The sequence below is a fragment of the Polistes dominula genome, unplaced genomic scaffold (assembly GCF_049000335.1).
Source record: "Polistes dominula isolate Pdom_NZ unplaced genomic scaffold, Pdom_raw_medaka contig_37, whole genome shotgun sequence".
NCBI lineage: Eukaryota > Metazoa > Arthropoda > Insecta > Hymenoptera > Vespidae > Polistes > Polistes dominula.
In genome coordinates, this window is record NW_028301169.1 from 4,329,723 (window position 1) to 4,356,563 (window position 26,841).

At 31.8% G+C, this 26,841-nt stretch overlaps 1 protein-coding gene and 1 long non-coding RNA gene across 13 annotated transcripts in view; both read left to right on the forward strand.

Moving 5' to 3' along the window:
• LOC107066989 (discs large 1) overlaps positions 1-26,841 on the forward strand; it is a 419,075-nt gene that overhangs the window by 354,608 nt on the left and 37,626 nt on the right. The window lies entirely within an intron of this gene.
• LOC149030452 (uncharacterized) lies at positions 2,794-25,158 on the forward strand. Its single transcript, XR_016178798.1, has 3 exons — positions 2,794-3,004; positions 3,177-3,443; positions 23,231-25,158. It is a non-coding gene; the product is annotated as an uncharacterized LOC149030452 (long non-coding RNA).

The window sequence follows — 26,841 nt, forward strand, 5'->3', positions numbered from 1 at the left end:
CTTTTACTAAAGTATAAAATATTTTACAAAAGTAACCAACAATTATTGCTCCTTTAATAATTTTTATTTTATCAATAATTAATAGATCCTAATAATAGAAATTTTTAATAATGAAAATAAAAATTATTACACAAATAAAAAATCATTTTAATACGAAAATATTTTGATGTTTATTATGTAATAAAACAAAAATGATTTTTTCGATTTATAACGATTGAAAATATCGATTTAAAAAATGAACATCTGTTATTACGAGACATTTAAAGCCAATTTCCAGGTTTTAAGCAGAATAAAAAAAAAAAAGAAATAAAAATGAACATCTAAAGAAGTAGTAGATTCACATCGAAGAATAATAGCTTATTCCGGCCATGAAATGATCCTGTATTATACAGACGAGTTGAACGAAGTCGAGATTTTCCGGACAATTCACGAATAGAAAAGAACCTTGTGCATTTTTATCCTCTTTCATTTTCCTCCTAGACAGCAGGACACCCAGCCGAGTTCGTTCTATTGTTCCCAGGACTTTCCTCCAGCGAGAAGGTTTCACTCCCTCTCATAGCCTCTCCTCTTTACTCTTACCATTTCCTCCTACCTCTTTCATTTTCAGGGCCAGGAGAAATTAAATTTGTTCCAACATCCGGCTAAAAATACGAGGTCCGCTAGGATGTTGTAAAATGGCGACATGGTTTTGAGAACGGACGAAGAAAACGAAGAATGGCGGGGGGTGAGGGTGAGGAACATGAGGGGAAGGGGTGAATAAGTATAAAGAGTTCTAGGTTTTCCTATGGGATTAGAATTTCGTTGCATCAACGTGAACGTTTACACCGACACAACTAAACTCAGTTCCTGCATTCTTGTTTGTGGTTATGTGTGTGTGTGTATATATGTTTATGAGAGTTTGTGTGTTGCAAGGTTGCATTTAGGGGGGGGGGGGTGAGTACGTATTATTAAGCGACCGAACGAGACCAACCGATATTACCCTCGAATCATTTTCTTCCTTGAACTATAAGTTTATGATCGGCCATAAGGGATTCAAGATCGGCTAGTACCGTTTGATATTAAATGTGTACTATAAATAGGTACGATATTATACGAGTAACTCGTGCTTCTTTTAACTAAAAAAGAGAGAAAAAGAGAGAGAAAGAGAGGCTATAACCAGTAAAAGAATCATTCCATTTATGGATTTTTATTCAGGATCGACGAAAATAATCGAAATTCTCCTAACATAGAATTTTCCATGGAAGCTATTCGCATGGTTTGTTTCATTTAAGGTTATACGGGATCAATTTTCCCAAGCTCTTTGTATAATGTACCCATTCGCCTAGCTAGAAATTGCGATCTACATGGAATAAGAGAAGAGAGAGAGAGAGAGAGAATGGAGGAAGAGGACATGATCTTAGACATTGTTGCATAGGAAACGATGAGACGCGTATTGTTACCGATCGTAATATACAACGGGCTCCTTAAATAATTCACCTCGAACAAGCTTCCTTACCTATATATATATATATATATATATATATATATATATCCCTTGTGTTTACTCACTATCTCTGATTATAGTAACATGATTTTCTCTTGAGGTATGACAATAGGGAAAATCTATTGAGAAGTTTATCGTCAAATTTATACGAGTTTAATATTTTATCCACGTTTATCAATCCTAATTGAATCCTCCCCTCCCCCTCCCTTCTTCTAAAATATTTTTCATATGTAAGTTTTCATCGATAAGAAAAAAAGTCAATAACAATATGAAGAATAGATCGTAAATTATTAAGAAAGTGAATCTATCAAATTTATTCGCTGAGTCATTATTATACTTAATGTCCTTTAGGAAAATAAAAGTATTATGAATATGGAATGTTAGTCAATAAGAAGGATTTCTTTAGGTATAGGATTTAAACTTATGGATAGCTAATTTATTTATTAAAAACTAGAATATATATCCAATAAATAAATATTTCAATTTTATTTCACGTTTAGGTTACAATACTAATTGAATCTTTAAAACATCTTAATTCTGTTCTCCTTTTCATTAGTAAGAAAAGTCAACAAGCATTATCGGAATTATCAGGGTAGAGAATCTTTGTAAAATGATTTGCTGAGTCATTAGTTAAAATCCCGAAAGGGAATAGGATATTGCATCTCGAATCTTAACCAATAAGATTCCCTTAGCAGTAGGATTTAGTTCTATTAAAAGGGGGAGGGGAGAGAGAGAAATGGTTTGGTGGAAGAAGAGAATATATCGCGCCTAGGTCAGCCATTCTGCCATGGGCGTCGTGACGCCAACGTCGTCGGCGTGTGAAAGGGTATCCAGCAAGCGACCACACGACGTCGTTCGAAGAAGCCGATGGCTTTACTGCTGATGCTGGTGATGCTGTTGGTGACGTTCGCGTCGTTTAGTTCCGTTTTGCAAGCGACAGATTTAGAGAGTATAACCTATGTCAGCTTCTCTCGTAAATGAAAATAGCTGATTTAGCGAAATATTAGGAAAACGAATGAATTTCTTTACCAGACATTGTTAGAAATTTTCATGATATGATATCCGTTTTAATATTCCCTAAAAGGAGAATTATATTATCAAAATGAATTGATGTCCTCTCTTTCACCACCACCCCCCACCCCAATTTTTCTTTTTTAATTTAGAATTAAAAATGAATTCATCTGTAATACGTTCGCCTATTAGATTTATGATCGATGAAAAATTTGAATTAAAATAAAGATAGAATAATATTTATATATGTAGATGTTGTATGTTTAGAGTTTTTCTACGATAGATGTATTAAGAGAGAAAGGTTGAGTGGGGGATAGGGTATTATAGGTAGTAGTAGTTGGTTGTACCTAAGGCGTGACATTGCCGTTAGTTTAGTAGTCTCTTGCAAACCGTCCGGATAGCAACACGAGTGACTTTGAAATGTCTTAGCAAACTCTAAGTGTCTTATCTTTTAAACGATCTTATTATCATGGAAAAATCATTTTGGTTATATTCTCTAAATAAAAAAAGGTAGCAGTACTAACGAATTTATACTTATTATTATTATTATTATTGTTATTGTTATTATTATTAAAGATTGTATTTCGTTATATAAATAATATTCATGTTATACTTGAACGAAATCGTCGAAAGATGGAAAGAAAAGATCGTCATCTTCGTTTATGATCTCGTTCGATTATAGAATCAAGATAATCGAGCATCGTCGGATCTTTGATATAAATTGTGACAAAGCGTTTAACGTGATCGGAACTGGTGTTCGTCGATATCCGTGGTGCATCGAGATCAAGATTTATCGTTGCTCTCCATAAAGGTGTGCTGCAGGCACAACCCAAGTGTTGCCTCATACGAAATATTGATCTCGATGATGCCAGGAGTGGGGGAAGGCTCGAAGGAAGATACGTGTTCAAACGGATACACACTATATACAAAGGTGTGTAGAGAGATGTGTGTAAGTACATACGTATAGTTTCTGTATGTGTGATTGTCCTATGTAAACCCATGTGTGTTACATATATACGTCGATCGTGTTCGGAAATGAGTTAAAGGGGAAGAAGAGTACCGTTTCGATTCGGATCCCTCGTAAACAAGTTTCTTGCGTATCCCATGAAGAATTTCACGGTTCATGTTATTATTCTAGTTTTTAAGCTTATTTTTTGTTTTCTTTTATAAACACACTTGTTATAATATCTCACGTTACTTTTGGAACTAACAAACTAATAGAAATAATAGAAAAGGTAAAAACAACATTATTTATATTTAATCAGTACGTATTAATTTGTTTGATTTAATTTTAACTATAATTTGTTAAATTTTAAATTGGTAGTTAATATATTGTACGAGTTACATCAGTATTATATTAAATACATATTAATATTTTATTAGTAATATTGATTCGGTAAACAGCAACGATAAATAAAACGAAAGAAAACAATTAAATAAATAATTATTTTATTTTGGATTATAAGTACAATCGTAAGCGTATTGATTTGCGCAAAGCATTCCTTAAAAATACATTAAAAAGAAAAAAAAAGAAAAAACAAAAAAAAAGACTATCAAATTCCGTTAGTTAAAATAAACACGCGTTCGTATTCGACTCGTATATAAACTTTTCTTGCCCCCCCCCCCTTTTTTTGACTCGCAAAGATAGCAACTTCGTATCTTGCATATTTTATGCGGAAGAACACAAAAGCTGTAAGTAAGTAGGTTGGTAGGATCGATTTAGAGTTCGAGACAAGACTTGTGGTATTTTCTTTGGATAAAATAAAATCTATTCTATATATATACGTATCTTTATATGCATAAAATAAAGTAGGGAAAAAAATAGCAAGCATATCTATCGATTCGATCTTCTTCATTCGATTTGATTTTATCCCTAGATCGAATTTATATCAAAGAGAGATTGGAAGAGCAAACGTAAAGATGAATTTGATTTATCGTCTTACTAGTAGAGTTTGCGTTCGACTCACTGATTTACAGCTTCTAAATACGAGCACATCGTATGTTTATGTACGTGTATGTGCGTATATGTATGTGTGTATATGTATATAATATATTTATGTATTTATTTGTTAGAAAAATATAGAGATAGTAGGAAGTATTAAATATCTTGCGAGTGTAACGCGCTTACTTTTACGGTGCGTTGAGTTCGCGCGTGGATACTCTCTCATCGTGCCGACATAGGGTCAAAGTTCGTGCGTTAACGTGCTTCGTACTGACATCCACTTTATTAACCGTTGAAAGTTATATCGGGATCGTGATATAGGATAGAAATAGAGAAAAATGAGAAAGAGATAGTAAGAACCTTCATTGGAAACTCACGAATTCTTAGAATAATCGCGTAATAATCAGTTTTCTAAGATGTTTCATTCATTAGAACTCGCTAAAAAAAGAAAAAGAAAAGAAAATAGTTCGACGAGTTATAAATCGAAACGCATTCATTACTTCTTTTCTCTTTTTGTATCTTTTTTTTCTTTTTTTTTTATGATAATTGTCAGAAATTTTGCTGATGAAGGATAAACCGCAAGATATTCGATGATACATCATCGTTTAATCGTAAACCGTAAAGATACTATTATAGATGAAACATCATCGTCTGTCTTTGTTTCTTTGTACTACAGAATTTTTTGTTACGAATCGATAGATAGAACGATGTAATCTATCAACTGAAAGAAAAAAAAAACTATTTTCGACTAAGCTAACACTCACGACAAGAGGTATCCTCTTTAACTAGCTAATCGAGTATATCGTAAAATTCTGTTGTAACGCGGAAAGATAGCTACGAATAACAAAATTAGGAAAAAAAAAGACAGAAATAAACGAAAATATATTATAGAATCTTTGGTAGAGTGGAATGCAACGTGTCATCGAGAATGAAACTAAATAAATAAAAAAGAGAAAGGAAAAGAAAGGGAAAAAGAAAAATAGAAAAGAAAATTAAAGAAGAAATAAGATAGAAGAGAGAGTGAAAGAAGAAATAAAGAGAAAGAGAAAGAAATAACGTAAAGGAAACGAGAAGGATGAACTCGAAGATCCAATTAACTTAACCCGCGTTGCACGTTCTTGCCTTTTCAACCATTTCGAAAAGAATCCTTTCGTCCATCGAAGTCGTTCGTGACGAAAAAAGATAAAAACACTCTTCATCACAACCGCCCTTCCCCCACCCTCCCAAAAAAAGTCTATTTTACGACTCGTTCCTCGTGAAAATGTCGTTTAATCGTTTTCTTCGCGCGATAAGAGTTTAATCAGAGGTTAATAAACCACCGAGACAAGAAATAGTTTTCTTTTCTTCCTTTATGACACCTCTCTGCCACGGGGTAGAATTTTATTTCAGTTCCCTTTCATTTTTCTCTTCCGTATTTTTCTTTCCTATTCTTTCTTCCTTTATTTATTTATTTCTTTTTTTTGGTTCGTTTTCTTTTCTTCTTTCACCGGCATTCGTTCGGTCCGACGAACAGGACGTACTTGCAATTAAATCATCAACCGAGGCGTGTACTAATCCTGAGCTTTTTTCACACCAACGTTGAAACCTCTCGCACTATACATATAGATTCTTTTTTATTTCTCCTGCAATATTTTCAAAAGATATTTCAAAATTGTCTTTACGTGTCGTATAATCCTGATGTGATTTTTTATACGTGTTAAAAATATTCTTAAATTCTTTTTTTCTTCCTCTTAATTATTTTACATCACATTTATTTGCAATATATATATTAACCGATTAAATGATTAATCTTTAAAACAAATTGTTATTTTACGGTTGAATAACTTTTTTAAATAACTAATCGAACAATTTATCTGTAAATAAAATCCAAATTAAAAGATAATTAACATTGTATATAAAATTTTCAATTTGAAATTTAAAATCTGTCGTTGTGTGTATCTTTAGTGATAAGAAATATTTTCTATTCTTTCTTTTTACATAAATACCATAAATAATATTTTAAAGCATCTTTTATATCATGCATTACAATTTATATAGTAAATCTTTCTTCTTTTTCCGATCATATTCTGTTTCATCCTTGAATACATATTATTACACTTAAAGTCTTTTCAAATTGTAATATCTTTTATTAGAGTGAGTATCATAAACGGTCAACATAATAAAAATCAATGTATCTCGACTAACCGAGATTACTATTCTCCCTTTATACGGTTTTTCTTATAACTATACTTTATTTTATAATGGACGTACAATATATTCTCTAATAAAAGAGAAAAATAGCAGGTTGAAACTCAATAATAACAAGTGCGTGCCCGTCTTCTTACATTTACTTCGTTACATTTACCCGTAAGTTCGTTTAAAACGAACGACACGATCCAATATCGATCGTAAATTTTCTTTCAAGATCTTATCTCTGCTTCATAGTTTCTTCGTTAAAATAAAATAAGGAAAATTATGACTAACTCACGATCATCGTCGTTATATTTCTATCGTAATTTCTATAGCATAAGATCAACTACTATCTCTTTCCCTGTCCCCTCTCTACCTCCACACCCTCTCTGTTCGTTTCCCGTTCTTGTTTGTAAAAGCTCACGAAACGATATTAGGCGAGTTTCCCGTCCGTTCCTTGAATTCATGGAACGAGGATTAAGCTGACAAGAAATCCTTCCTACTATCATGCCAGATCTACCGATTTTCACTGAACTTTCTTTCCTTACGAAATCCTAGCAGATGACATCAAGTATCTCACTGTCATGGCGGACTCCGTAATGTTCGTTCGTTCGTACATTCGTTTGTTAAACGAGTTTCTCGTGCGTCGAGGCGATGAAAATAATGACGTTTATTTCATTATCGTTTTACTTCATGAATTAAAGATCACTAAGTTAGTTTGTTAAATCAAGTTAGAACACGCTTGTTATTATTCCGTGAAATATGCTAATTATAATTGCTCGACGAAAACTTTATTCTTCAAATTGAGATCTTGTTTTCTATTTATAATAATTGATCGATCCCCCAATCCTTTAACTTTTTCTTTATTTATTATTTTATAAGTTGATTCAGTTTACATCAATTATATATTATTTGTATATTCATCGAGTTAGAATATACATTTGTTTCGTATTCTTTAAAAATATGCTAATTGCACTCGCTCCGTTCTATTAAATTTAACTTTCCGATTCAAATCTTTTTATACATTTTTAATCGATCGATCACATTTTAACTTTTTTCATTTGTCTCTTAAGTTTTTTTTTTGTATTATTATCTGTACGAAATAATTGTTCATCAAGGATGATATTACAAAGTGGATATCGTATTACCTCGAAAGTACGCTCGCTTTCCAAATAAAATCTCAAGGACGATTCGTTTATTTTTAGTAAAGTTTCTCGTCGCCAAATTTTCCAAAGGGGAGGAATCCAGAATTAGGATAACGAATCCTCTCAACGCGTCCAGACGAGAGTCTTCCACTTACGGTCGAATTCACTGCGAATCAGGATCTCTTCCTCCTTCTCCTCCTCCTCTTCCTCTTCCTTCTCTCAACAAGAGAGTTCATTCTGTTGTTCTCCCTTGGAGACGTTGTTTGTCAGAACTAGTTCGAGTTTACTGCGAAATTTCTGTCCATCGGAAGACTAAACGAGAAAGAAAGTGAGAAAGATAGGAAAAGAAAGGAAGGAAGAAAAAAAAAAGAAAAAGAATAGTAAAGAGAAGATGCATGGATAGAAAATAGCGTGATATGAACGTTAGAATACTTTAGTTTCTTAAGATTTATCACGAGGGTCAGAGAAGAGGCTAATGTTCCATAAAAGATGTCTTGCTGAGGATATGAAATTCTCTTTAAATAGTTATTCCCATTATTTTCGATGATAATGCACCGTAAGCTTTTAGAACAGAAATTGTGTAAGAAATTTTTTAAAGAAGATCTATTATTTATTCAAATAAATATATATTTAAACATTTTAAATATTTTTTTTATATTTGAAAATAATACTTCATATGTAATATAAGTAATCAGTATTAAATTGATCAATACATAAATTATCAATACATATATAATTAAATGCTGTATTTATAATCATGCATTTATTACAATATGAATATTGACCATGTATTTAAAATACTGAAATATTTTGCTATCATTAATATTTTTAAATTATTATTATTTATACTTAAACAAAATATTTTTGTATTATTTAAGAATTTATTTTACATGTCTTTCACGATATATTGACTAAATAAAAAGAAATGTTTTCCTGAGAAAGAAAAAAAAATGGGAATGCACCGTTGAAAAAATGAATTCTCAAGTACATTACAATAGCGAACGAACGAGTTCCGATTGAAAATACCAAAGTACGTGCGAATGAAAATTTTCGAGAAAACTTGACACGAATACGCGAAAGTATTCTAGGTTGATCGGTGTAAGTAAAATATTGACTCACTGCTTTACTGATTCATCGACATATTGCGGCAGAAACACAGCGACCGTGAGAGTTAGAAATTGATTGCTCATTAACGTATATAACGCGTTCAGCGTATAGTGCAGTTCGTTTATCAATACAGTAGTAAACGTCAGAAAGGGATTTATGCTACGATCTCGATTACACAGGATCGGATTTTATCGATGGATCATTTTCATGTAACATTCATTTACGTTCACTTATAATTATTGTCCTTGAAATATTTAATCACGATGCACATCAAAGATTTATTTAAATCAATCGTCATCACGTTTTACCGTCATTTTCTTTTCCTATATAACCACAGCAAAATAATTTCATTTAATTAATTCATTTATATTTGAAAAGATAATATTTTTAATTAAAAATATCCTTTATCTTTTATTTCCAATATATATAATTAGATTATTTGATATGTGTAACAAAATATGCCATTGACAAGAAAAGAAGTTAATTATTTGTTCATGAACAAATATTTGATTCCTTTATTAAATCCTTAATGAACATTCGGACAGGACAGGTCAGGGGGAAGGTGTGAAGATGGTTTGGTGAAATCGGGTGAATGAAATATATCTTGAATTAAATTCCATTTATGAAAAACAACGTGAGACACGAGGTATGAGGAATTCTCCCACGCATAGTCGTACGTCGTGAGAAACGAAAAAAGGAAGAAAGAGAAAGGGGCAGACAGATAGCAAGAAAAAGAATAAGAATAAGAAAGAAAGAAAGAAAGAAAGAAAAAAGAGATAAAAAAAAATAAAAGGACGAAGCGCCAAAGTCAATGGCGTGAGGGGCAGCCCTATGTAAGTACGTGTCTTCATTACTCGATTGAAAAGTACGCGAAGGAATGTTTATCATAGTATATACATTTCGTAGTTGGTTCTCATTTGAGCGTCTTCATGGGACTCGATTTCCTGTCGCTCCTACATCATTGATATCACACGTGCTCGCTTGCAGGCAAGCAAGCGTACACATACTCGCATATAAAATATTACATATACAAAAGTCTTACTTACCATAGATGGTAAAACGATGAAAGAAAAAGAAAACGAAGGAAAGGGAGAAAGAGACACTCGCGTATTTTCATGTCACGACAGTCTCTCGATACCGTTATCGTAACGGAGGAAATAACACAACCAGAAGGTTTCCGATCTTGAAAACTCATACATTTATTTCCTAATAATTACCAACACGACTACCGTTAAACATAAATTCAACGATCCTCGTCTAATTGTAAGAAGAATATCTAATAGTAAGATTTTTCATTTCGATTCAATGAAAATTTTCTATTAAACACTTTTCATTAACTTCCTACGCCTATGAATTTATATACGACGACGACGACTACGAAGACTTCCATTCAATCACGTTCATATTCATTGAACGAGAACCCGCCCAATAAATCTTTCGCATTAAACTTTACCCCCACTCGTTATCTCTCTCTTTTTCTCTTTCTCTCTTTCTCTTTTTCCATGAGGGTAGGAAAACCACATTCGATAAATTCAAAATCAGCTTTATCACATTTGATACTTTTCATTTGTTTGTAAATCCACTCTATCACTTATCGTCAACACAATCAAAAACTATTTAAGGAATAAAATTAGAACTGTCTAAAAGTTAAAATCGTTCATTGATTATTTCACTCTAATCGATGTATAAAATTATATTGCAAAAGGTTCGAATTAATGAACTTATCTAAGTACACGTACGTGTAACTGAATAACTGATGTGAGTAAGTACCAGATACGCGTAAATTCGCAGGATAGGTAAATTACTGGGAAAAGTCTTTAAATAAAATAACAGGGGGGACTATTACACCATCGAAGATAACGTCTTGAAACACTTAATAACGAACAATTAAAAGTCTCGTATGGAAACTAGGCGTAAGATAGGGGCGTCGATCTACGCGTTTTGCATTTGTAATTACAACACGCACACATACACATATACACACATTTCTTCTTTTACCCCTACTCCTCGTCCTTCTTTCTCGTTCACAGAGTCGAGTCATAGTCTAAGACGTGAGTCAGAAAACGTTAGGGAGAGACGGTGGGTGGGGTTGGGGAGAAAGGGGGGAGGTAGGGAGGAAAGACGTTACATGCCGGAAAGGAATGGTATCTCTCTCTTTCTCTCTTTCTATCTTCTTTCTTTAACTTCAACACTTTTCACGATTCGTTCCACCTTCAAGACGTCTCGAGTCCTCCTCGTGCATTCCGTTTCTGTCGATCGCGTATTTTCCACGGGTTTTCAAAGTCTCTCGCGTACTTCAACCGATTTCAACGAATAGATAACGAGTAGAAAACGATTCACATTTTTACCATTTTTACCCGAGACGGGACGGGACCACTCCTTATCTTCTTACCTCGTCTATAATCTTCGAACAATAGAAATGATAGAATTTTTTATTGGAAACATTAACAATATAGTTTCTTTGGTTAATTGATTGATATTTTTTATTAAATTTGAGACATTTATTTAAGTGCAGTAAAGTGATTAGAAACACAAATCACGTGGATTTGAGAAAGCGTGAGTAATCAAGTGATAATAAAAATTTACATTGAATTGAGTAAGTGTTGTGTAACGATGGTTTAATTATTTTTTCAAAGAACACGAATTTAACAATATCGATTAGTTGTTTTTTGTTTTGTTTAAATGTTATATCAAGAGGTATTGTACTTTAAAGTGAAAATTAATTACAACGTTATATGTAATATATATTCGTAGAAACGTGAATCGAATTTAATAGCTTGTTTTTATAGAAAGTATAGAAAATAAAGGGAAAACTTTTTGAGCACAAAAATGAAATTTGTCGATATAAAAAAAGAAAAGAAAAAATAAAGCAAAAGAGAGAAAAATGGAAATGTAAAGCATGTATAGGTGTATGTGTATATATATATATATATATATATATATATATATATATATATATATATATATATATATATATATATGTAATATATATAATATATATATGGATATATATAGATAGTACTTTTCTCTCGTATCACGAAACAAATTTCATTGGTTCGGTGCGGAACGAGCATTGTACACGAGTAACTCTCGATCGTACACCACTGTTCTTTAATAAACTACCCTCGTGGAGTATTTTATTGCGGTAAAAAGAGGAGAAGTGTGGTGAGGCACGAAAAGTTTCCTGTACCACGTGGAATGAATCACCAGTTCGACGCGTGTTACCGGAAAAACAGAAGCGCGTTTAATCCATCGCAAAACAGGGGAATGGATATATTCCCGTTCTTGTTGTTGCTGTTTTATTGTAGTTATGTTGTTGTTGTTGTAGTTGTTGTTTTAGTTGTTGTACTCGTAGTCGTAGTCATCGTCGTCGTTGTCGTCGTCGTCGTCGGGGTGCGCGCGTTGAATAGCAAAAAAACCGGGTGGTTAACGAGCGAGGAAAAGGGTGTGCTGCTTTTTTTATGTTTTTTCTATTTTTTGTATTTTTCTTTTTATTTTTTTTTTCGTGCTTTCCACCATGCGAGACCGGTACACCTGACACGAGTCGTTCGATATTCAAATTTGCATTTTGGGCTTCCAGCCAGCGAGCTTCTATAAACGTACGCCGTTTCCCGTTGATTCTTTCATTCTCATTCGTCTCGTCGAACAAATTCGTTAGGAAGAAAAATATTATTTATTTATTTATTTATTTTTGCATTCTCATTTAGTTCGCGAAATTTTGTCATTCGTCTCTTCTACCGCAAACATTTATAAAAGAATAATATCGACGTGTCTTAGACAAATTATTCGCCTTGTACGTTTAATTGGATAATAAACACATTATAGATATATTGAACATTCGATGTAATCGATGTTTGATTTTATCGTATTAAAATGTTATTGCATTTTTATTGTAATTGTAAATATCATTAATTTTATTTATTTATATCCTTTCAAGTTGAGAAAATAAACAAAAAAAGAAAAGAAAATATATTTTAAATTTATATTTTTGATAAAGACCGATCATTCACTATCGGTTATGGTATATATACCATATAATTTTTTTAATATATATATTAGGGTGGGTCAAAAAAATGACTTTTTTTTTTTTTAAGTGCCACGCAAAAATGGGTTCCTAGACACCTTAAAAGAATTCTCACCCAATATGAGCTCTTAATTTTAATAGGAAGATCCTCCGCATCGCAGTTTTTTTTTTTTTTCAGTTCAATAGATTAAAATTCATACCTCATTATTTATTGATTGTACAGAAAACTGTTCAAGACGAATTTTGTAGGAAATTCAGAGACACAAATCACTACACATGAAAGTTTGATGATGAATATCTTTTGAACACTTAATTTAATCGCCAAAACATAAGACACCATTTTTATAGAGCAGTTAATTTCCTACAAAAATTTGTATTGTGCACTTTTTAATAGTCATTTATTGTCGAGTTATAAAATTCATAAGCAAAAATGAGATTTGTCTAAAAATCATCAAATTTAAATCTTCAATATAATTCAAATGGTGAGGTTTACGGAAAAAGTATAAGATACCTTTTTTGTAGAGCATTAAATTTCCTACAAAATTCGTCTTGAACATTTTTCTGTACAATCAATAAATAATGAGGTATGAATTTTAATCTATTAAACTGAAAAAAAAATAAAAAACTGCGATGCGGAGGATCTTCCTATTAAAATTAAGAGCTTATATTTGGTGAGAATTCTTTTAAGGTGTCTAGGAACCCATTTTTGCGTGGCACTTGAAAAAAAAAAAGTCATTTTTTGACCCACCCTAATATATATATATTTAAAAAAGGGAATAAATAAATTGATTGAAGTATTTTAACAAGTGCGTTAGAGTATCTTATCGTGAACCACCCTCTATATCGTTTCCTTCTAGAAAATCGCTTTTCCATGTTAGAAAATTCCCCTTAGCATCACGTTTTTCTCATTGGCCGTTTCACGCTGAAAGCCATCGTCGAATAGTAGTGAGTGACCGTTCTCGTAGGGGGGAAACGTTTTCCCATTACTCTTGCTTTCTCTACGACGAAAAGAAATTCTTTCCTTTTTTATTTTTCTCTCTTCTTCTCTTCTTCTTTTTTTCTTTATCCGTCGAAGATAGAAATCCCTTTTTCTTTTTCTTTTTCTTTTTCCCTTCTTTTTTTTTATTTCTTTTTCGAATCTCTTCTTTCATTATCTCGAAATTCGTAGTCGACACAATTATATCCAATCCTTCTATCCCAATTCTAACGATCTAAGAATAGAGGAATCTTTTTCTAGGCGTTTGGTCAGTGCCAACTTGACAAATAAGATACAATCGAATAAATAGACACCGTGCGAGAATTATATAAGAAACTTTTACGAGGTATACATGTTGAAATTAATGTAAGATCGATTAGAAAGATAATTCGTATATAAAATATAAACGATTTTATCTTTTTAATAATTTCCGTTATATAACATTCTATGGTAAATACATTGTTTTGAATATTATTCATTTGTAAAACCGGAAGTTCATTTGTTGATGGAAATTGATAAACATACGATCATTGATTAAGAATTGAATTAACGTTACGATATTATATATTCTTATATAATAATAATTAATAATAGAAATAAATGATATTTCAATGAAAAGAAATTTTGTAATTGTTACTTCTCGACTACCGTGTATTTTTAAAGTAATCATTTAATTGCTTTAATAATATTATATTTATATTGTTAAAGTAGACGTTAATAAAAAAAGAAAAAATATAATATTACGTAAAAGAAATTTAAATAAAAAAGATTGCTACTCACCAAGGTGTTACCACCATTGGTTTTTTTATTGTAGAAAAGTATCGTTCTTCGATATTTCTCTGCAATATTTCCTTTTTTTCATTTTCCCATACACCTCTATCTATATATCTCTGTTTACTCTTTTTCCCCGTACATTTATAAAACTCCATCGAAATATTTCTCGGTCATATTTATCTATTTTTTGCGCATCCTATCGCGAAGCCTCGATATTTCGCGGTTTCTATGGATGATATGGATATTCGTGTGAATTATGTTTCTCTACGTTTATATATGCATACTTACGTACATACGTACGTACATATGTTAACATACCTATACAGATACAAACAGTGTATGCGTCTTTACTTTCTGTTCCTAAATACATACATACATACATGCATTTTAGCATATGCATGTAAAAAGAAAAAGAATAAGAAAAATATATAAAAGAAAGATCACGTAAATGGAAAAAGGACTCAGAATCGGTTGACCCGTTTTTCAAGTATACCTAAAGACACACAAGTGCAACACACACACACATCGATACACGCGAAGCATCCTTGGCAACGGAACCGAAACTTTTTACCGGGAGAGAGAGAAAGAACTTTGGCGCTGTGCAAGCAGGTAGGGAAGCAAGTTCTCTCGGATGAAGGTCAAGGTCGGGTGGAGGTGGAAGAAGTAGCAGGAGTAGCAAAAGGAGTAGAAGGAAGGTGTGCGGGAAGGTAGCAGCAGTGATGGTTAGGGTGGGGAGGGGGTTGGGGTAATCGAAAGATCTCATTTTTAGGGGCGTGCACCGTCCTGTGGAAGCTGAATCGATTTTAGTTTGGGCTACGTTTCGTGACGTAGTTCTCTCTCTCCCCCCCCCCCTCTCTTTCACATGATCGTATAATTTAGTTCTTTGATAGTAATCATCGTCGTCATCATCATCATCATCATCATCATCACCATCATCATCAACATCATCATCATCATCATCATCATCATCATCATCATCATCATCATCGTCGTAGTCGAGAGAAAAGTACACGTAGAGAGAAACGAGGGAATTCGTGATAAAGCTGACTATTGGAAGGTCCATTTATTTTGGAATGTTTAACTGTTCCTCTCTCTCTCTCTTTTACTCTCTTTTACTGTCCCTTTAGGTCGCACTGGGACTATCCTGCAAAAGTGTCGTTTCTGTTTAATTCACCGCTCGCTCGATTAGTTCCTATCCTATTATCTCACTGCGAGAAGTACAATATAACAGCAGAGCGATCAATGGGAGTAGGGTGGCTGTGGGGTGAGGGGGAGGGAGAGGATTTCATCACATTCGTTACTGAGGGAAATTAGTTTTATATTTTTCGAAATCCCGCTACGTTTTCTCTTCTCTTTATCGTGACCCAAACTCATCGATTTTATCAACCCCCTTCAAGCCCCACCCCCAAAAACCTCCCTTTCTGGCTGCAACCGTCCTCCTCCTCCTCCTCCTCCTTCCTTTTTCTCTCATGCAATATTTTCACTCTTAATAAATCGTTGACGGTTGTTTTTTATCATGAGTCCTAGTTTTAGTTTTGCTTTGTTTCGTTGCTTCTTTTTTGTTTTGATTTGTTTTATTGGAACTCTTTCGAACATATCCGAAAGATTATCCTGAGTTACGTCAAAAGCAATTCGTACAGTTGTGTAACGAAATTCTCAAATTTATTATCTGATAGATTTGTTGTCGTTTATTTTACTGTTTTTTATTTTTTGTTTTTTTTTTTGTTTTTTGTTTGTTTGTTTGTTCGTTCGTATCATCCTTTGGGAACAAACTTGTGCTTTTCACGTTCAAGCTCTTGCTTTTAACGATTCGTTTTGATACGTACGATTTGCCGTAGTAAAATATTTTCTAAATATGATGATATCGTAATCCTGAATAATTACTAATGCTTTTAACGTTTCTATTTAGCGTATACGTTCATTAGGGGCTAACCAAGAGCGGATGAGAATGAGGAGTGGGATAAAAGGGAGGGGTGGAATTGGTAAGAGGAAAAGAAGGATAGAGAATTGAAAGATTAATTCGTTTATACTATCCACTAGGAATTGCATGGATGTTATCGTTTGGAATTAGTATGTTCGTTAGAAGTAAAATTGCGGCGTTAATGCGGCATATAAAAACAATACACGAACTTTGCATTTACTCGTTGTATTTTTTCAAACATATTCGTTATATATCTCTCACTCTCTTTCTCTTTCATTTTTTTATTGATGCGTTATCAGGCTAAGTATTACAGTTGTTACCAACTTTCGAGATCAAATTTTGCTTAATAAATTTTTCTATTTTTAATTTTTGTATTTAGTCTATTGGTAATTTTCAACATTTTCAAACTATATATACGAATATTTGAATTCGACATTTGTAATAATTGCAGAATTGCATCAGAATTACATGAAAATTTCTTGTTATTAAAACTGTAAGAGAATTTGAAATTTAGATGATTCTAGACAATTCTAAGGTAACAGCTGAGCTTCAAAATAGTTGGTATTTATAAATGCTAGTATTTGGCCTCTTGTTAGAGTATATTCAAATTTGGGCAATAACAGTATTTTCAAAATTTAAAATATACGCTACTAGATTAGCGTAACGAGTCGGCTAGAAAATAAATAAACAGACAAGCAATAAAGTTAAGAAACACTTGTTGTGATACGTCATCAATCAGAAAATATACCATTGTAACACTTACTTAATAAATGACAATTGATTAATAATTAACAACTCTATACTTCGTAATGTGTATCGAAAAATGTGTAAGACAGAGAAAAGAAGAAAAAGAAAAAAAAAGAATAAAAAGATTGTAAATACTAACGATCTCGTTAAATTGAAACTCTTATCTTCTTGATTGTCTAGGAATAACGATTTTTGGTATTGTATTCGAGAAGAAAGACAGAAAGAGAGAGAGAGAGAGAGATGAAGAGTTTTGTAGTGGGGAATTGAAACGAGATATTCCGTACATAGGACACGAAGGTACGCGTTGTACAGAAGCACGTTATTACCGTTAACGACGAACGAAAACAACGGCGCTCGTAATGTGGCCGTATGCAACGGAGTTACCTCTGTAGCATGGGACCGTGTGTCGTTACGTACGCTTCATAAAACGAACCTCGTGAGTCCTCGTTAATACCGAATACTACCGACTGTTAGTTTCAATAGCGTTGCTACGCTAGGATCGGCTAGAATCGACCAAAAGGATCCGCATTGCTTGCCGCTACAAGTCTCATTCTGATTTTGCGCTTACCTTCTCTGTGTTTGTCTGTTCGTTTGTCTTTCTCTCACTCTCTCAAACGCTCATTCTCTCCTCTCATCTCATTCTGGCTATATCTTCTTTATAAACGTGGAAGCTACGCGAATGATAGAAATACGTTATCCGATTAACATCAAATATTCTTAATTCACCATTAAATATAATGGGAACTATTACGAATGTAAGATAATATCGATAAAATATTTAAAACATCTTTTAACATTGTGGATATTCAAATTCTAAGTATAGAATTAACCGCAAACTTCCATATAATTTCTAACTCCTAAATCATCGATAAATACCTGAATTACATCGAAAGCAGTTTCACGGAATATATATATATATATATACACATATATATCGTATAGCTATGGTATATAGTAGACTTCGCTAGTCGGATGATAGGAAGGAAGGAAGAAAGGGCTATCGTACGAGTAATACATCCATTTTGAATAATGCCCCAGGCTATGGTGGCTTTCGATAAGTTAAGCCAAAAGCGCAAGCCAGTGCTGCGGATTCTGTTAGCTGTGAGAGACAAGCGGAAACCGACCACGATATGTGTTGTGTAACGTTGTTTGCACGAGTACCATGAGATAGATAGAGACAGAGAGTATGGGGGTGTGAGTTAACGAAGCTCTGAAATTGAAGCGTTTGACACCCTTGGATATTAGGTATTACGAGACATCGTGCTAGTTTCCATAGAATCGCTATTACATTCGTGTACTTCCTCCTATCTCACTTATTTATATCGTTAAATTTAAATTATTTTGATACAACAAATTAATCGACGATTATATACTATATTCATTTTTATACGTTCGTTTGATTAAAATATGTTTTCAATATTTTTTTTTTTATATTCCAGGTTCAATCGATAAACTCTTAACGATAGAGTAAAACTTAACGATTATTTTTAATCTTAGACGTAGTGTCGGTAGATGGCACCACACTGTATGTCTACACATTTTTAATCACTTGCATTTTCGAGAAGAAACATCAATTTCTTTCGGATAATTAAAAAATTTAATAATATATGTATTGTATATAGAAACGTTTTTATTAATTGATATATACATAGTAATGATTATTCGATTTATTTTTACTTTACGCGTTCGCTTTTGGTCATTACAACAAGTTAAAATTGTTTTATAGAAATTTACTACCCTTATGCAATCATAATTCTTGATAATTATATATTAAATATAATTTATTAAATATACATATATGAAATAATTTAACTCTTAATGCAAAATTATCGAATCAAAATGAAATTCGAAAGTACGAAATTGAATATTTCCACCATAAATGTATATGTACACCTATGTACATTTATTCGAATAAAAAAAAAATAATATTCAATATGAAATCACGTCTCGGTGACTTTTTTCGTCTCATTTCGAACGGAAATAAAATCTCCGAGAAATATTCAGGGGGCTTATTTTTGCATAGCGAATAAACGTCGGCTAGACATCGACGATTCTCTCGCCGACGAGTGAGATGCGGACCTTAAAAAAAAGGGTGTGCGAAGGGAGTAAAAGGAAGATATGTGTATATATATATATAAAGGGAGAGAAAGTAAGAATCTCAGTGGAAAGCAAACATACAAGTCCGCGTCTTGAATAGAAATCCCGGATGGTTTCTGCCTCACTTTTGCCAGTCAAGCAACTATTCGGCCCTCCGGCAATATAAGGGGTTGGTTGCTCATGGGTTTTGAAGAAAACTTGCAAGGAGGAAGAGAAAGAGAGAAGAGAGAGGAACAGGAAAAGGATAGACTGGATAAAGAAAATAATAAAATAAGACGAATGTTGAAGAAAATAATTATATATCTTTCGTCTAGAAAGCTTAATTATTTTTTCCCCTTTGACGTTTTACTAATAAATTTTAAATAAAATGTAATATTATTTGAAAGTAAATAATTCTGATAGAAAATAAATAAATAAATAAATATCTATATATAATATTATTTCAAATTTAATAAGTAAAGTAATAATTTAATGATATATAATATTATTCAAAAATAATGGAATAAAAGTAAAACGTGCATACGTAAATAAAGAATAATAATGATTTTTAAAAGGATCTAGAGTAGTTGTTTCATGAAAATAAAATATCTAATGTTATATAAAAGTAAATTCAAATAGAAAGTATATATAATACATACACAGGGGGAACAATAATGATTTTATAAAGGTTTAAAATTCTTTCATAGATATCCAAGTTTTAAAACGTTGACTAATTGATTCTTTCTTTCTATCTGTCTATTATTTTCCGGATTTCAAAAAATCAAACATAGGTGAGAAAAGTCGATTTTCCAATTACGGTTGTAATTCTGGCAGTTAAAGAGCCTGGAAAATATAGCAAAATTATACTCTTCGAAATTGGGATCGTTGCTGGAGTTAGTCGCGTAACGAGGAGAAACTGAAAAAGTTTTACGAACGAGCGAAATGCGACGTTATTTCACATACACACGTGCATATCTACATATACAATATAACGACAAATTTGTCTGCTAGCGTAACATTTCGATTACACCAATTTTTGCCATTTAACAAATTGTGATAAAAAATAAAAACAAGAAAATAAGAGAAAAAGAGTCGTTAAACTTTTCTCGAACAAAATTAAAAATAAAAATGAAATTTTCTTCTTCTACTTGTAGATAGCAATCTTCTATAAAACGTAAGATTTAGCAGTGAACTTTGATAGATGGAATGAGAAAGAGTGAAGGATCACCTTTCTAATTAAAACAATTATAAAGGTTGGCCTGTCTTCCCTTCTTCGTAGAGACATCGTCTCGGACGTTAAGTCTATGTAAACGAAAGATAATTGGATCTAACAAATTTAATTATTGTATAATCGCCTGAGAAATAGCAAGTCTCTAATTGTAAAATCAAAATCGATATTTCTCTCAATTATTAGACTCAATTATTACTTTCGTTTTGATTTTATATATTGACCGCCTACACATGAGTCATTTTTTTCTGATTATTTAATGTGACATAACCACTTGCAGTGTATGCCAAATATTTAATGTGGCATCAAGGTAAAAACTTCAGATTTTTAACCCTTTGCACTCAAGAACTCCGCTGTGAAAACAATAAATAAAAATAAAAAGAAAAAAGACTGAAACAAAATCAATGTAATTTGTAACACTTAAACCATTATTTTTCTTTTATTATGCATATATCGAAAGATACAAACGAATAAATAATTTAAAAAATTTTTCTTCTTATTAACTTAAATTAAATTCTAAAATTGTATATATCATTTAAAAATATTTTGCTTTAATATAATCAATAGATTCTAAATAATTAGAAAGTAGATATTCACCCTGTATGTACATACATGGAATAATATGCATATATGTTAGAGAAAGTGGTGGTGGTGGGATAGAGTGGGAGGAGAGAGTATAATAAGCAAAGCTGCATGCAATTTCTGTGGTTGGCAGTGCAACGTATGTATATCCATTTAGATATGCGAAATTGCATTCCCATTTCTCCGAAGAGAGAAAAGAGAGAAATGAGAAAGCTTTGAAGAAGGCAAACGTCGTCGTCTCTCTCATATTATTCCATTGTGATAATCGCGCCTTTAAAACGGACGAGTTTGTGCAATGAAAATGCGCAAACCACTGGAATTAACTGAATACTCCTGCAATCTCTCCACGAAACATCCAAAGTCGCGAATTTTAATTTCATGTTCAACCAAATCTACTATTATATATATTATTTTTCTTTTACCATTTTAATCCCTTAAACGCGTCTTTGTATAAACCTCTTCTCTACACCTTTGCTTTAACATTTTTCACGAAATAAGCATAGTTTTTTTCTTTATATATCATTCTTTTTATTTTAAAAAAGATATATACAATTATTCTTAAAAATCTTACGAATAAAATTCAGTAAATCTGAGTTGAATTGTGCGACACAAAAAAAATTAATTAATTATCTTATTAATAAAATATTTATCCCTTTGGAAGTAGTATTGACCAATCGTTAGAAAAATCAATGAAATAAATCATGAACAAAAATTTATGAACAAGACCGGCACATCAGTATATAATCATAATAATCGATAAAAGAAATAAACGTCAATCAGTAAACCAGTTTTAAACCATTTGAAGGAACTCTTATGAAATGTGAGAAGAAGAAAAAATAAAAGAAAAAAAAATTTGTCAGTTTTTGCATTAAAATGCGAAAAAACTTTTTTCTTTGGTCAATATTTCAATAAAACCAAAAGCGAATAAAATCGATTTTCTTTTTTTATATGTTTTTCTTTTTCTTTAATTTTTATTCCAATAGGAGTGTACTATCTATCGAAATAAAAGATCAAAGGGTGAACATGCGAGAAAAAAGTATCAAAGCGTGAAATACTTGATAGGATGAGAAAACGAGAAAGAGAAAGAGAGAAAAAGAGAAAGAGAGAAAAAAAGGGAAAAAAGGAGAAAAAAAGGAGAAAAAGAATCGTTATGCTTACGGTCGATAGCGTAAATTGACGATCAGATACCACCAATTTCATTGCGTATTAATTTAAAATTTTTCGAGTAGAATGGGCCGGGAGGGGGTTAGGAATGGAAGGGGTAAAAGCGTTAGGAAGGGGGAGGGAGGGGTGTCTATCCAACTGGAAATACAACGTGGAAAATACTATTGAGTTTGTCGACGGCTGCAACGTAAAGGTGGATCGCCGCAAATTTCATAGATGGATTGAAATTCCAGAAAATTCAACTCTACTCATTTCGTTTTCAACAATGTATTTTTAGTATTACACACGCATTCACGCGTACTTATATACGTGTATATTGTTATATATATATATTTATATATATATATGTGTGTGTGTGTGTGTGTGTGTGTGTATGTTGTACAAATAAACAAGGAGAAAAAGAGAAAGAAAATGAAAGAATAAACAAATGTGCATGTAGTATGCACATAGTAGAATATATAAAACAACGTATATATACGCGTGAAAGAGAAGCATTTGCATGGAATTCTCTCGGTGCCTCTTTCGTTCAACGATTTCGTGAAATTAAAACGATCGAGACTAACAAATGCGTTTGCGTTTCAGAGATTACGATCGTCAGAAAGAGAGAGAGAGAGAGAGAGAGAGAGAGAGAGAGCGAGAGCGAGATAGTATTGTGCTATATCAAAGAAGAATATAATTAAAAATCATATAGCGATATTTTACGTGATTTCTATTTATTTCTTTTTTATTTTTCCCATACACGCGTAAACGTACACGTACACGTTAGCGCGCACATACTAAAAAAAGAAACACGACATAATTAAATAGATAAAATTATTTTTCTTTCTAGTATTTTAAATTATACTATTCGACTAAATTTTCTTTTATTATTTTTGTTTCAGGTAAGTTCTTGCGAATCATCCATTAAAATTTGTATGCGAGACATCTCGTGCTGGTAAGTCGTCGTCCTAGTCGTCATAGTCATAGTTATAATCATAATAATAATAATAAAAATAATAATTATAATAATAATAATAATAATAATAATAAGAAGAAGAAGAAGAAGAAGAAGAATCATAGGAAAAGCTAAAATAGAACTGTCTCTTCCTTAATACCCTAGAAGCTTAAAACAAAAACGTTAAAGCTTTTTCATGGGGTAAGATAGGAAGTGTCGGGGCTGTAATTATCCTACGAAACAAAGATCCGAAATGAAAGTTTTCGCGTGTTGGTTGGATTTAACTCGACTAACTGAAAGTGCACGCTAGAGCGCGCGCGCGCGCGCGTACTCGCGCATCATCTCACACGACACTCAACATACACACACACACATAGGCACACAATGACGTCGTGTTATTAAAATTTCGAACTTTAAATAATCTCGAGCGAGATGTTTCGAGAAAAACAGAATAAATAAATAAAAAATATAAATTAAAAAAGAGAACAGTTGGAGATTAAAAAAAAAAAAAACAAAAAAAAAATAAAAAAAAGAACAAGGGTTGAGGGGGAAAAGAGAAAAGAGAAATGTAAATTCCGAGTGAGTTCATCCGGCCATCCGTCTAACGATCTTTTTTTTTACTTTTGTTGCTTATGCGGATACATTATGTGTGTGGGAAACATAGTACACACAAGAAGGAACATAAGAGATGTAAGGAAAGAGAAACGCACATACACTTACTTGTCTCTTTGAGCAACCTCATTAGGAGAGTTACGACTGACGTTTCTTAAAGACTTACCCTGCGTCTAAGTAACGAAGGATTTTCTTTATTAAATTTAGCCCATGGCAACGAGAGAGAACATATTCTTGAGCCAGGATCGCTACGGAATCTCTCTCGCGACATTTTCAACAAAGCAATATCGATGCCAAAGTGTTAGGATTAATACGAGACACTTAATTTGCAATATTAATGTTTCTTATAAATATATATACTCAACGTATAATAAATGTTTCGTTTATTCGTTAGAATTTTAAAACTACTTGATACGATATTAATATTGTTATTATTTTTGTTTTTATTTTTATTTTTATTTTTATTTTTATTTATGTTTGTTGTTATGTTATCAGATAAATCTAAAAAAAGAAAGAATTTCTCGCGTAATTATAATTCATCGAAAGAAACACGTAGCCCAAAGCGTGCGTTGTACTTAATGAAGATAATTCTCGGAGTTTTAATATGTACAATATGTAATAAAAGGAATAACGAATCTTAATGATTTAATACAAGCTAGCATTTAAAAATTATGACAAAGAAGATTAATTTCGATTTTCTTTTTTCTTTTATTGCATTTCGTTCTCTTTTGAAAACTTATTTCTTTTTTTTTCAATAATAAATGAACAAAATGAGAATATTTAAAATATTAGGTAAATAAGAAAGAAACTATGGCTTAATTGATAAAAGTAAGCGGCGAGACTTTGATATCGAAGAAAGAAAATATTACAAAGGGTGGATCGTGAAAAATAAATTCGTCGCTTATTTCTTTTCATTTGGCTTAGCTCAAAGGACAAATTAATGTACAAAGAAGTAGAATTATAGCTACATACTTCGTCGCCTAACGTTTTTTATCATGTGCCTCTATTATTTCGAGAATCTCTAAGAGGGGAGAATCAAATTAGCCGTTTAATATTGAATCATTTTACACCCTTTAAAATAAGTGGTATAAGAAGTATTTCTATTATTTCTTATATCCAAGTATTTTCCAGACCCACAAATTTCAAGATAACGCGTATCGTTAAAGAGATACATGTTTTTCATTCATTTTATTATTCTTTCTCTTCAAAATTAATAATAATAATATAATATATATTTCTCTGAATATTGTTATTATTAACAAATTAAACAAAATTATGTATTCAGGAGACCCTCATTTAAGATTTTATTAAATTCTTTAAAAATTTAATAATAATATTAAAGTAATAAATATAATAATAAATATAATAATAATAATAACAATTTTAGATATTGTTATTAACAAAGTTTTAAAAAATGTTATATTTAGAATACAACTTAACTCTCTCTTATATAGAATTAAATAAAACACCATACTATTAATAATCTATCCACAAATGTTGATATATGCACGTTGTATAATATATTGCAATTAGCAGGTGTCTCTATTATCATTGAACGGAAATACGAAAGGCGAAGGGATGATAGAAATCCGAATCGTTAATCGGTATACTTCGAAATGAGCAATTCATTTAGGTGCGTTTAACAGTCCACAACTACACACACGAAGCCTCCTACACGTTTATCGTTTGTTGATTGATCGCCGGTAAATGTAATCGAGCTGACGCGATATATCGAAACCGACATTTCCGATTCTTTTGTCAAGCACTATCCGGTATCGTGCTAAGTGCTTATTACAACCATGACAGGGTAAATGTAAATTAGAGTCACAACTTGACTTTATGTGCATCTATATGTATATGTATGTGCATACAGAGTATCCCATAACTGGGTGGTGGTGCACATGAGCAAGGATTGACTCTCTACATTTAAAAAAATACAAGTAGAGAACTCAATTAACATTTGGACACCGAATTTTTTTTTAAATTCTGCACAGTTGTAGGGGTCCATTACGACCCCTTTTTTGTAGTAAGCTCAAAATTATTCAGCCCACCTCGTGTTAGATTTATAACTTTGCAACCCTCCTCGTGATATGTTCAGAACTTTTCAACTTTTCTTGTGGTAGGCTTAAAACTTATCAGCCCTCCTCATGATAAACTCAAATTTGTTCAACCTATCGTCGTTTGTTAGGGTCAGAACTTTTCAACCCACCCATATATATTTTTCTATAATTTCTTTTACTATGCAAAATTTATATTGTGGATCCCTACAACTTTATAGAATTTTTAATAAATTGATATTCTTGTTAGTTTGACTGTCCACTTGTAGGTCGAAAACGTAAAATTAAATTTGTTCATATATAAGACTTTGTTTTTTGAGAAAATTTTCCAAATGTATTAATTATAATCTGCATTTGATTACTTAGATAATCAACGTTCGTGGTTAAAATATTATTCTGATTTCAATTTTTATCTATCTAATCAATATGTAACAATATTTTTAATCAGTATTTCGAAGAAATGGTTGATATTTTAATGAAAATATTTTATCGGTTTTATACATTTTAATAGAATTACAAAAAAAATTATACGCACCGGATGAATTATATTACGCGATGCAAAAAAAAGAAAAGAAAAACAAATTCAATCTGTTATTCCGACGTTCAATTATTTATATTAAATAAAATATTTATATATACGGATCATTTATTCCATTAAAATATTTATCAAATATTAAATGAAAATACGGAATGAATAAATTGAAATATTTTATTTGATTTGACTTCTAGAAATAACGAATAGTCGTTAAAACAAGAGAATTCTTCGAATCAAACAAAATAAAAAATTAAAAAAAAAGAAAAGAGAAGAAGAAAAAAGAAATCGTTGATCGCGAACGAACGTGAATGTATATTTAATGAACGAAACAAAATACCTTCGTTTCCGACGGTT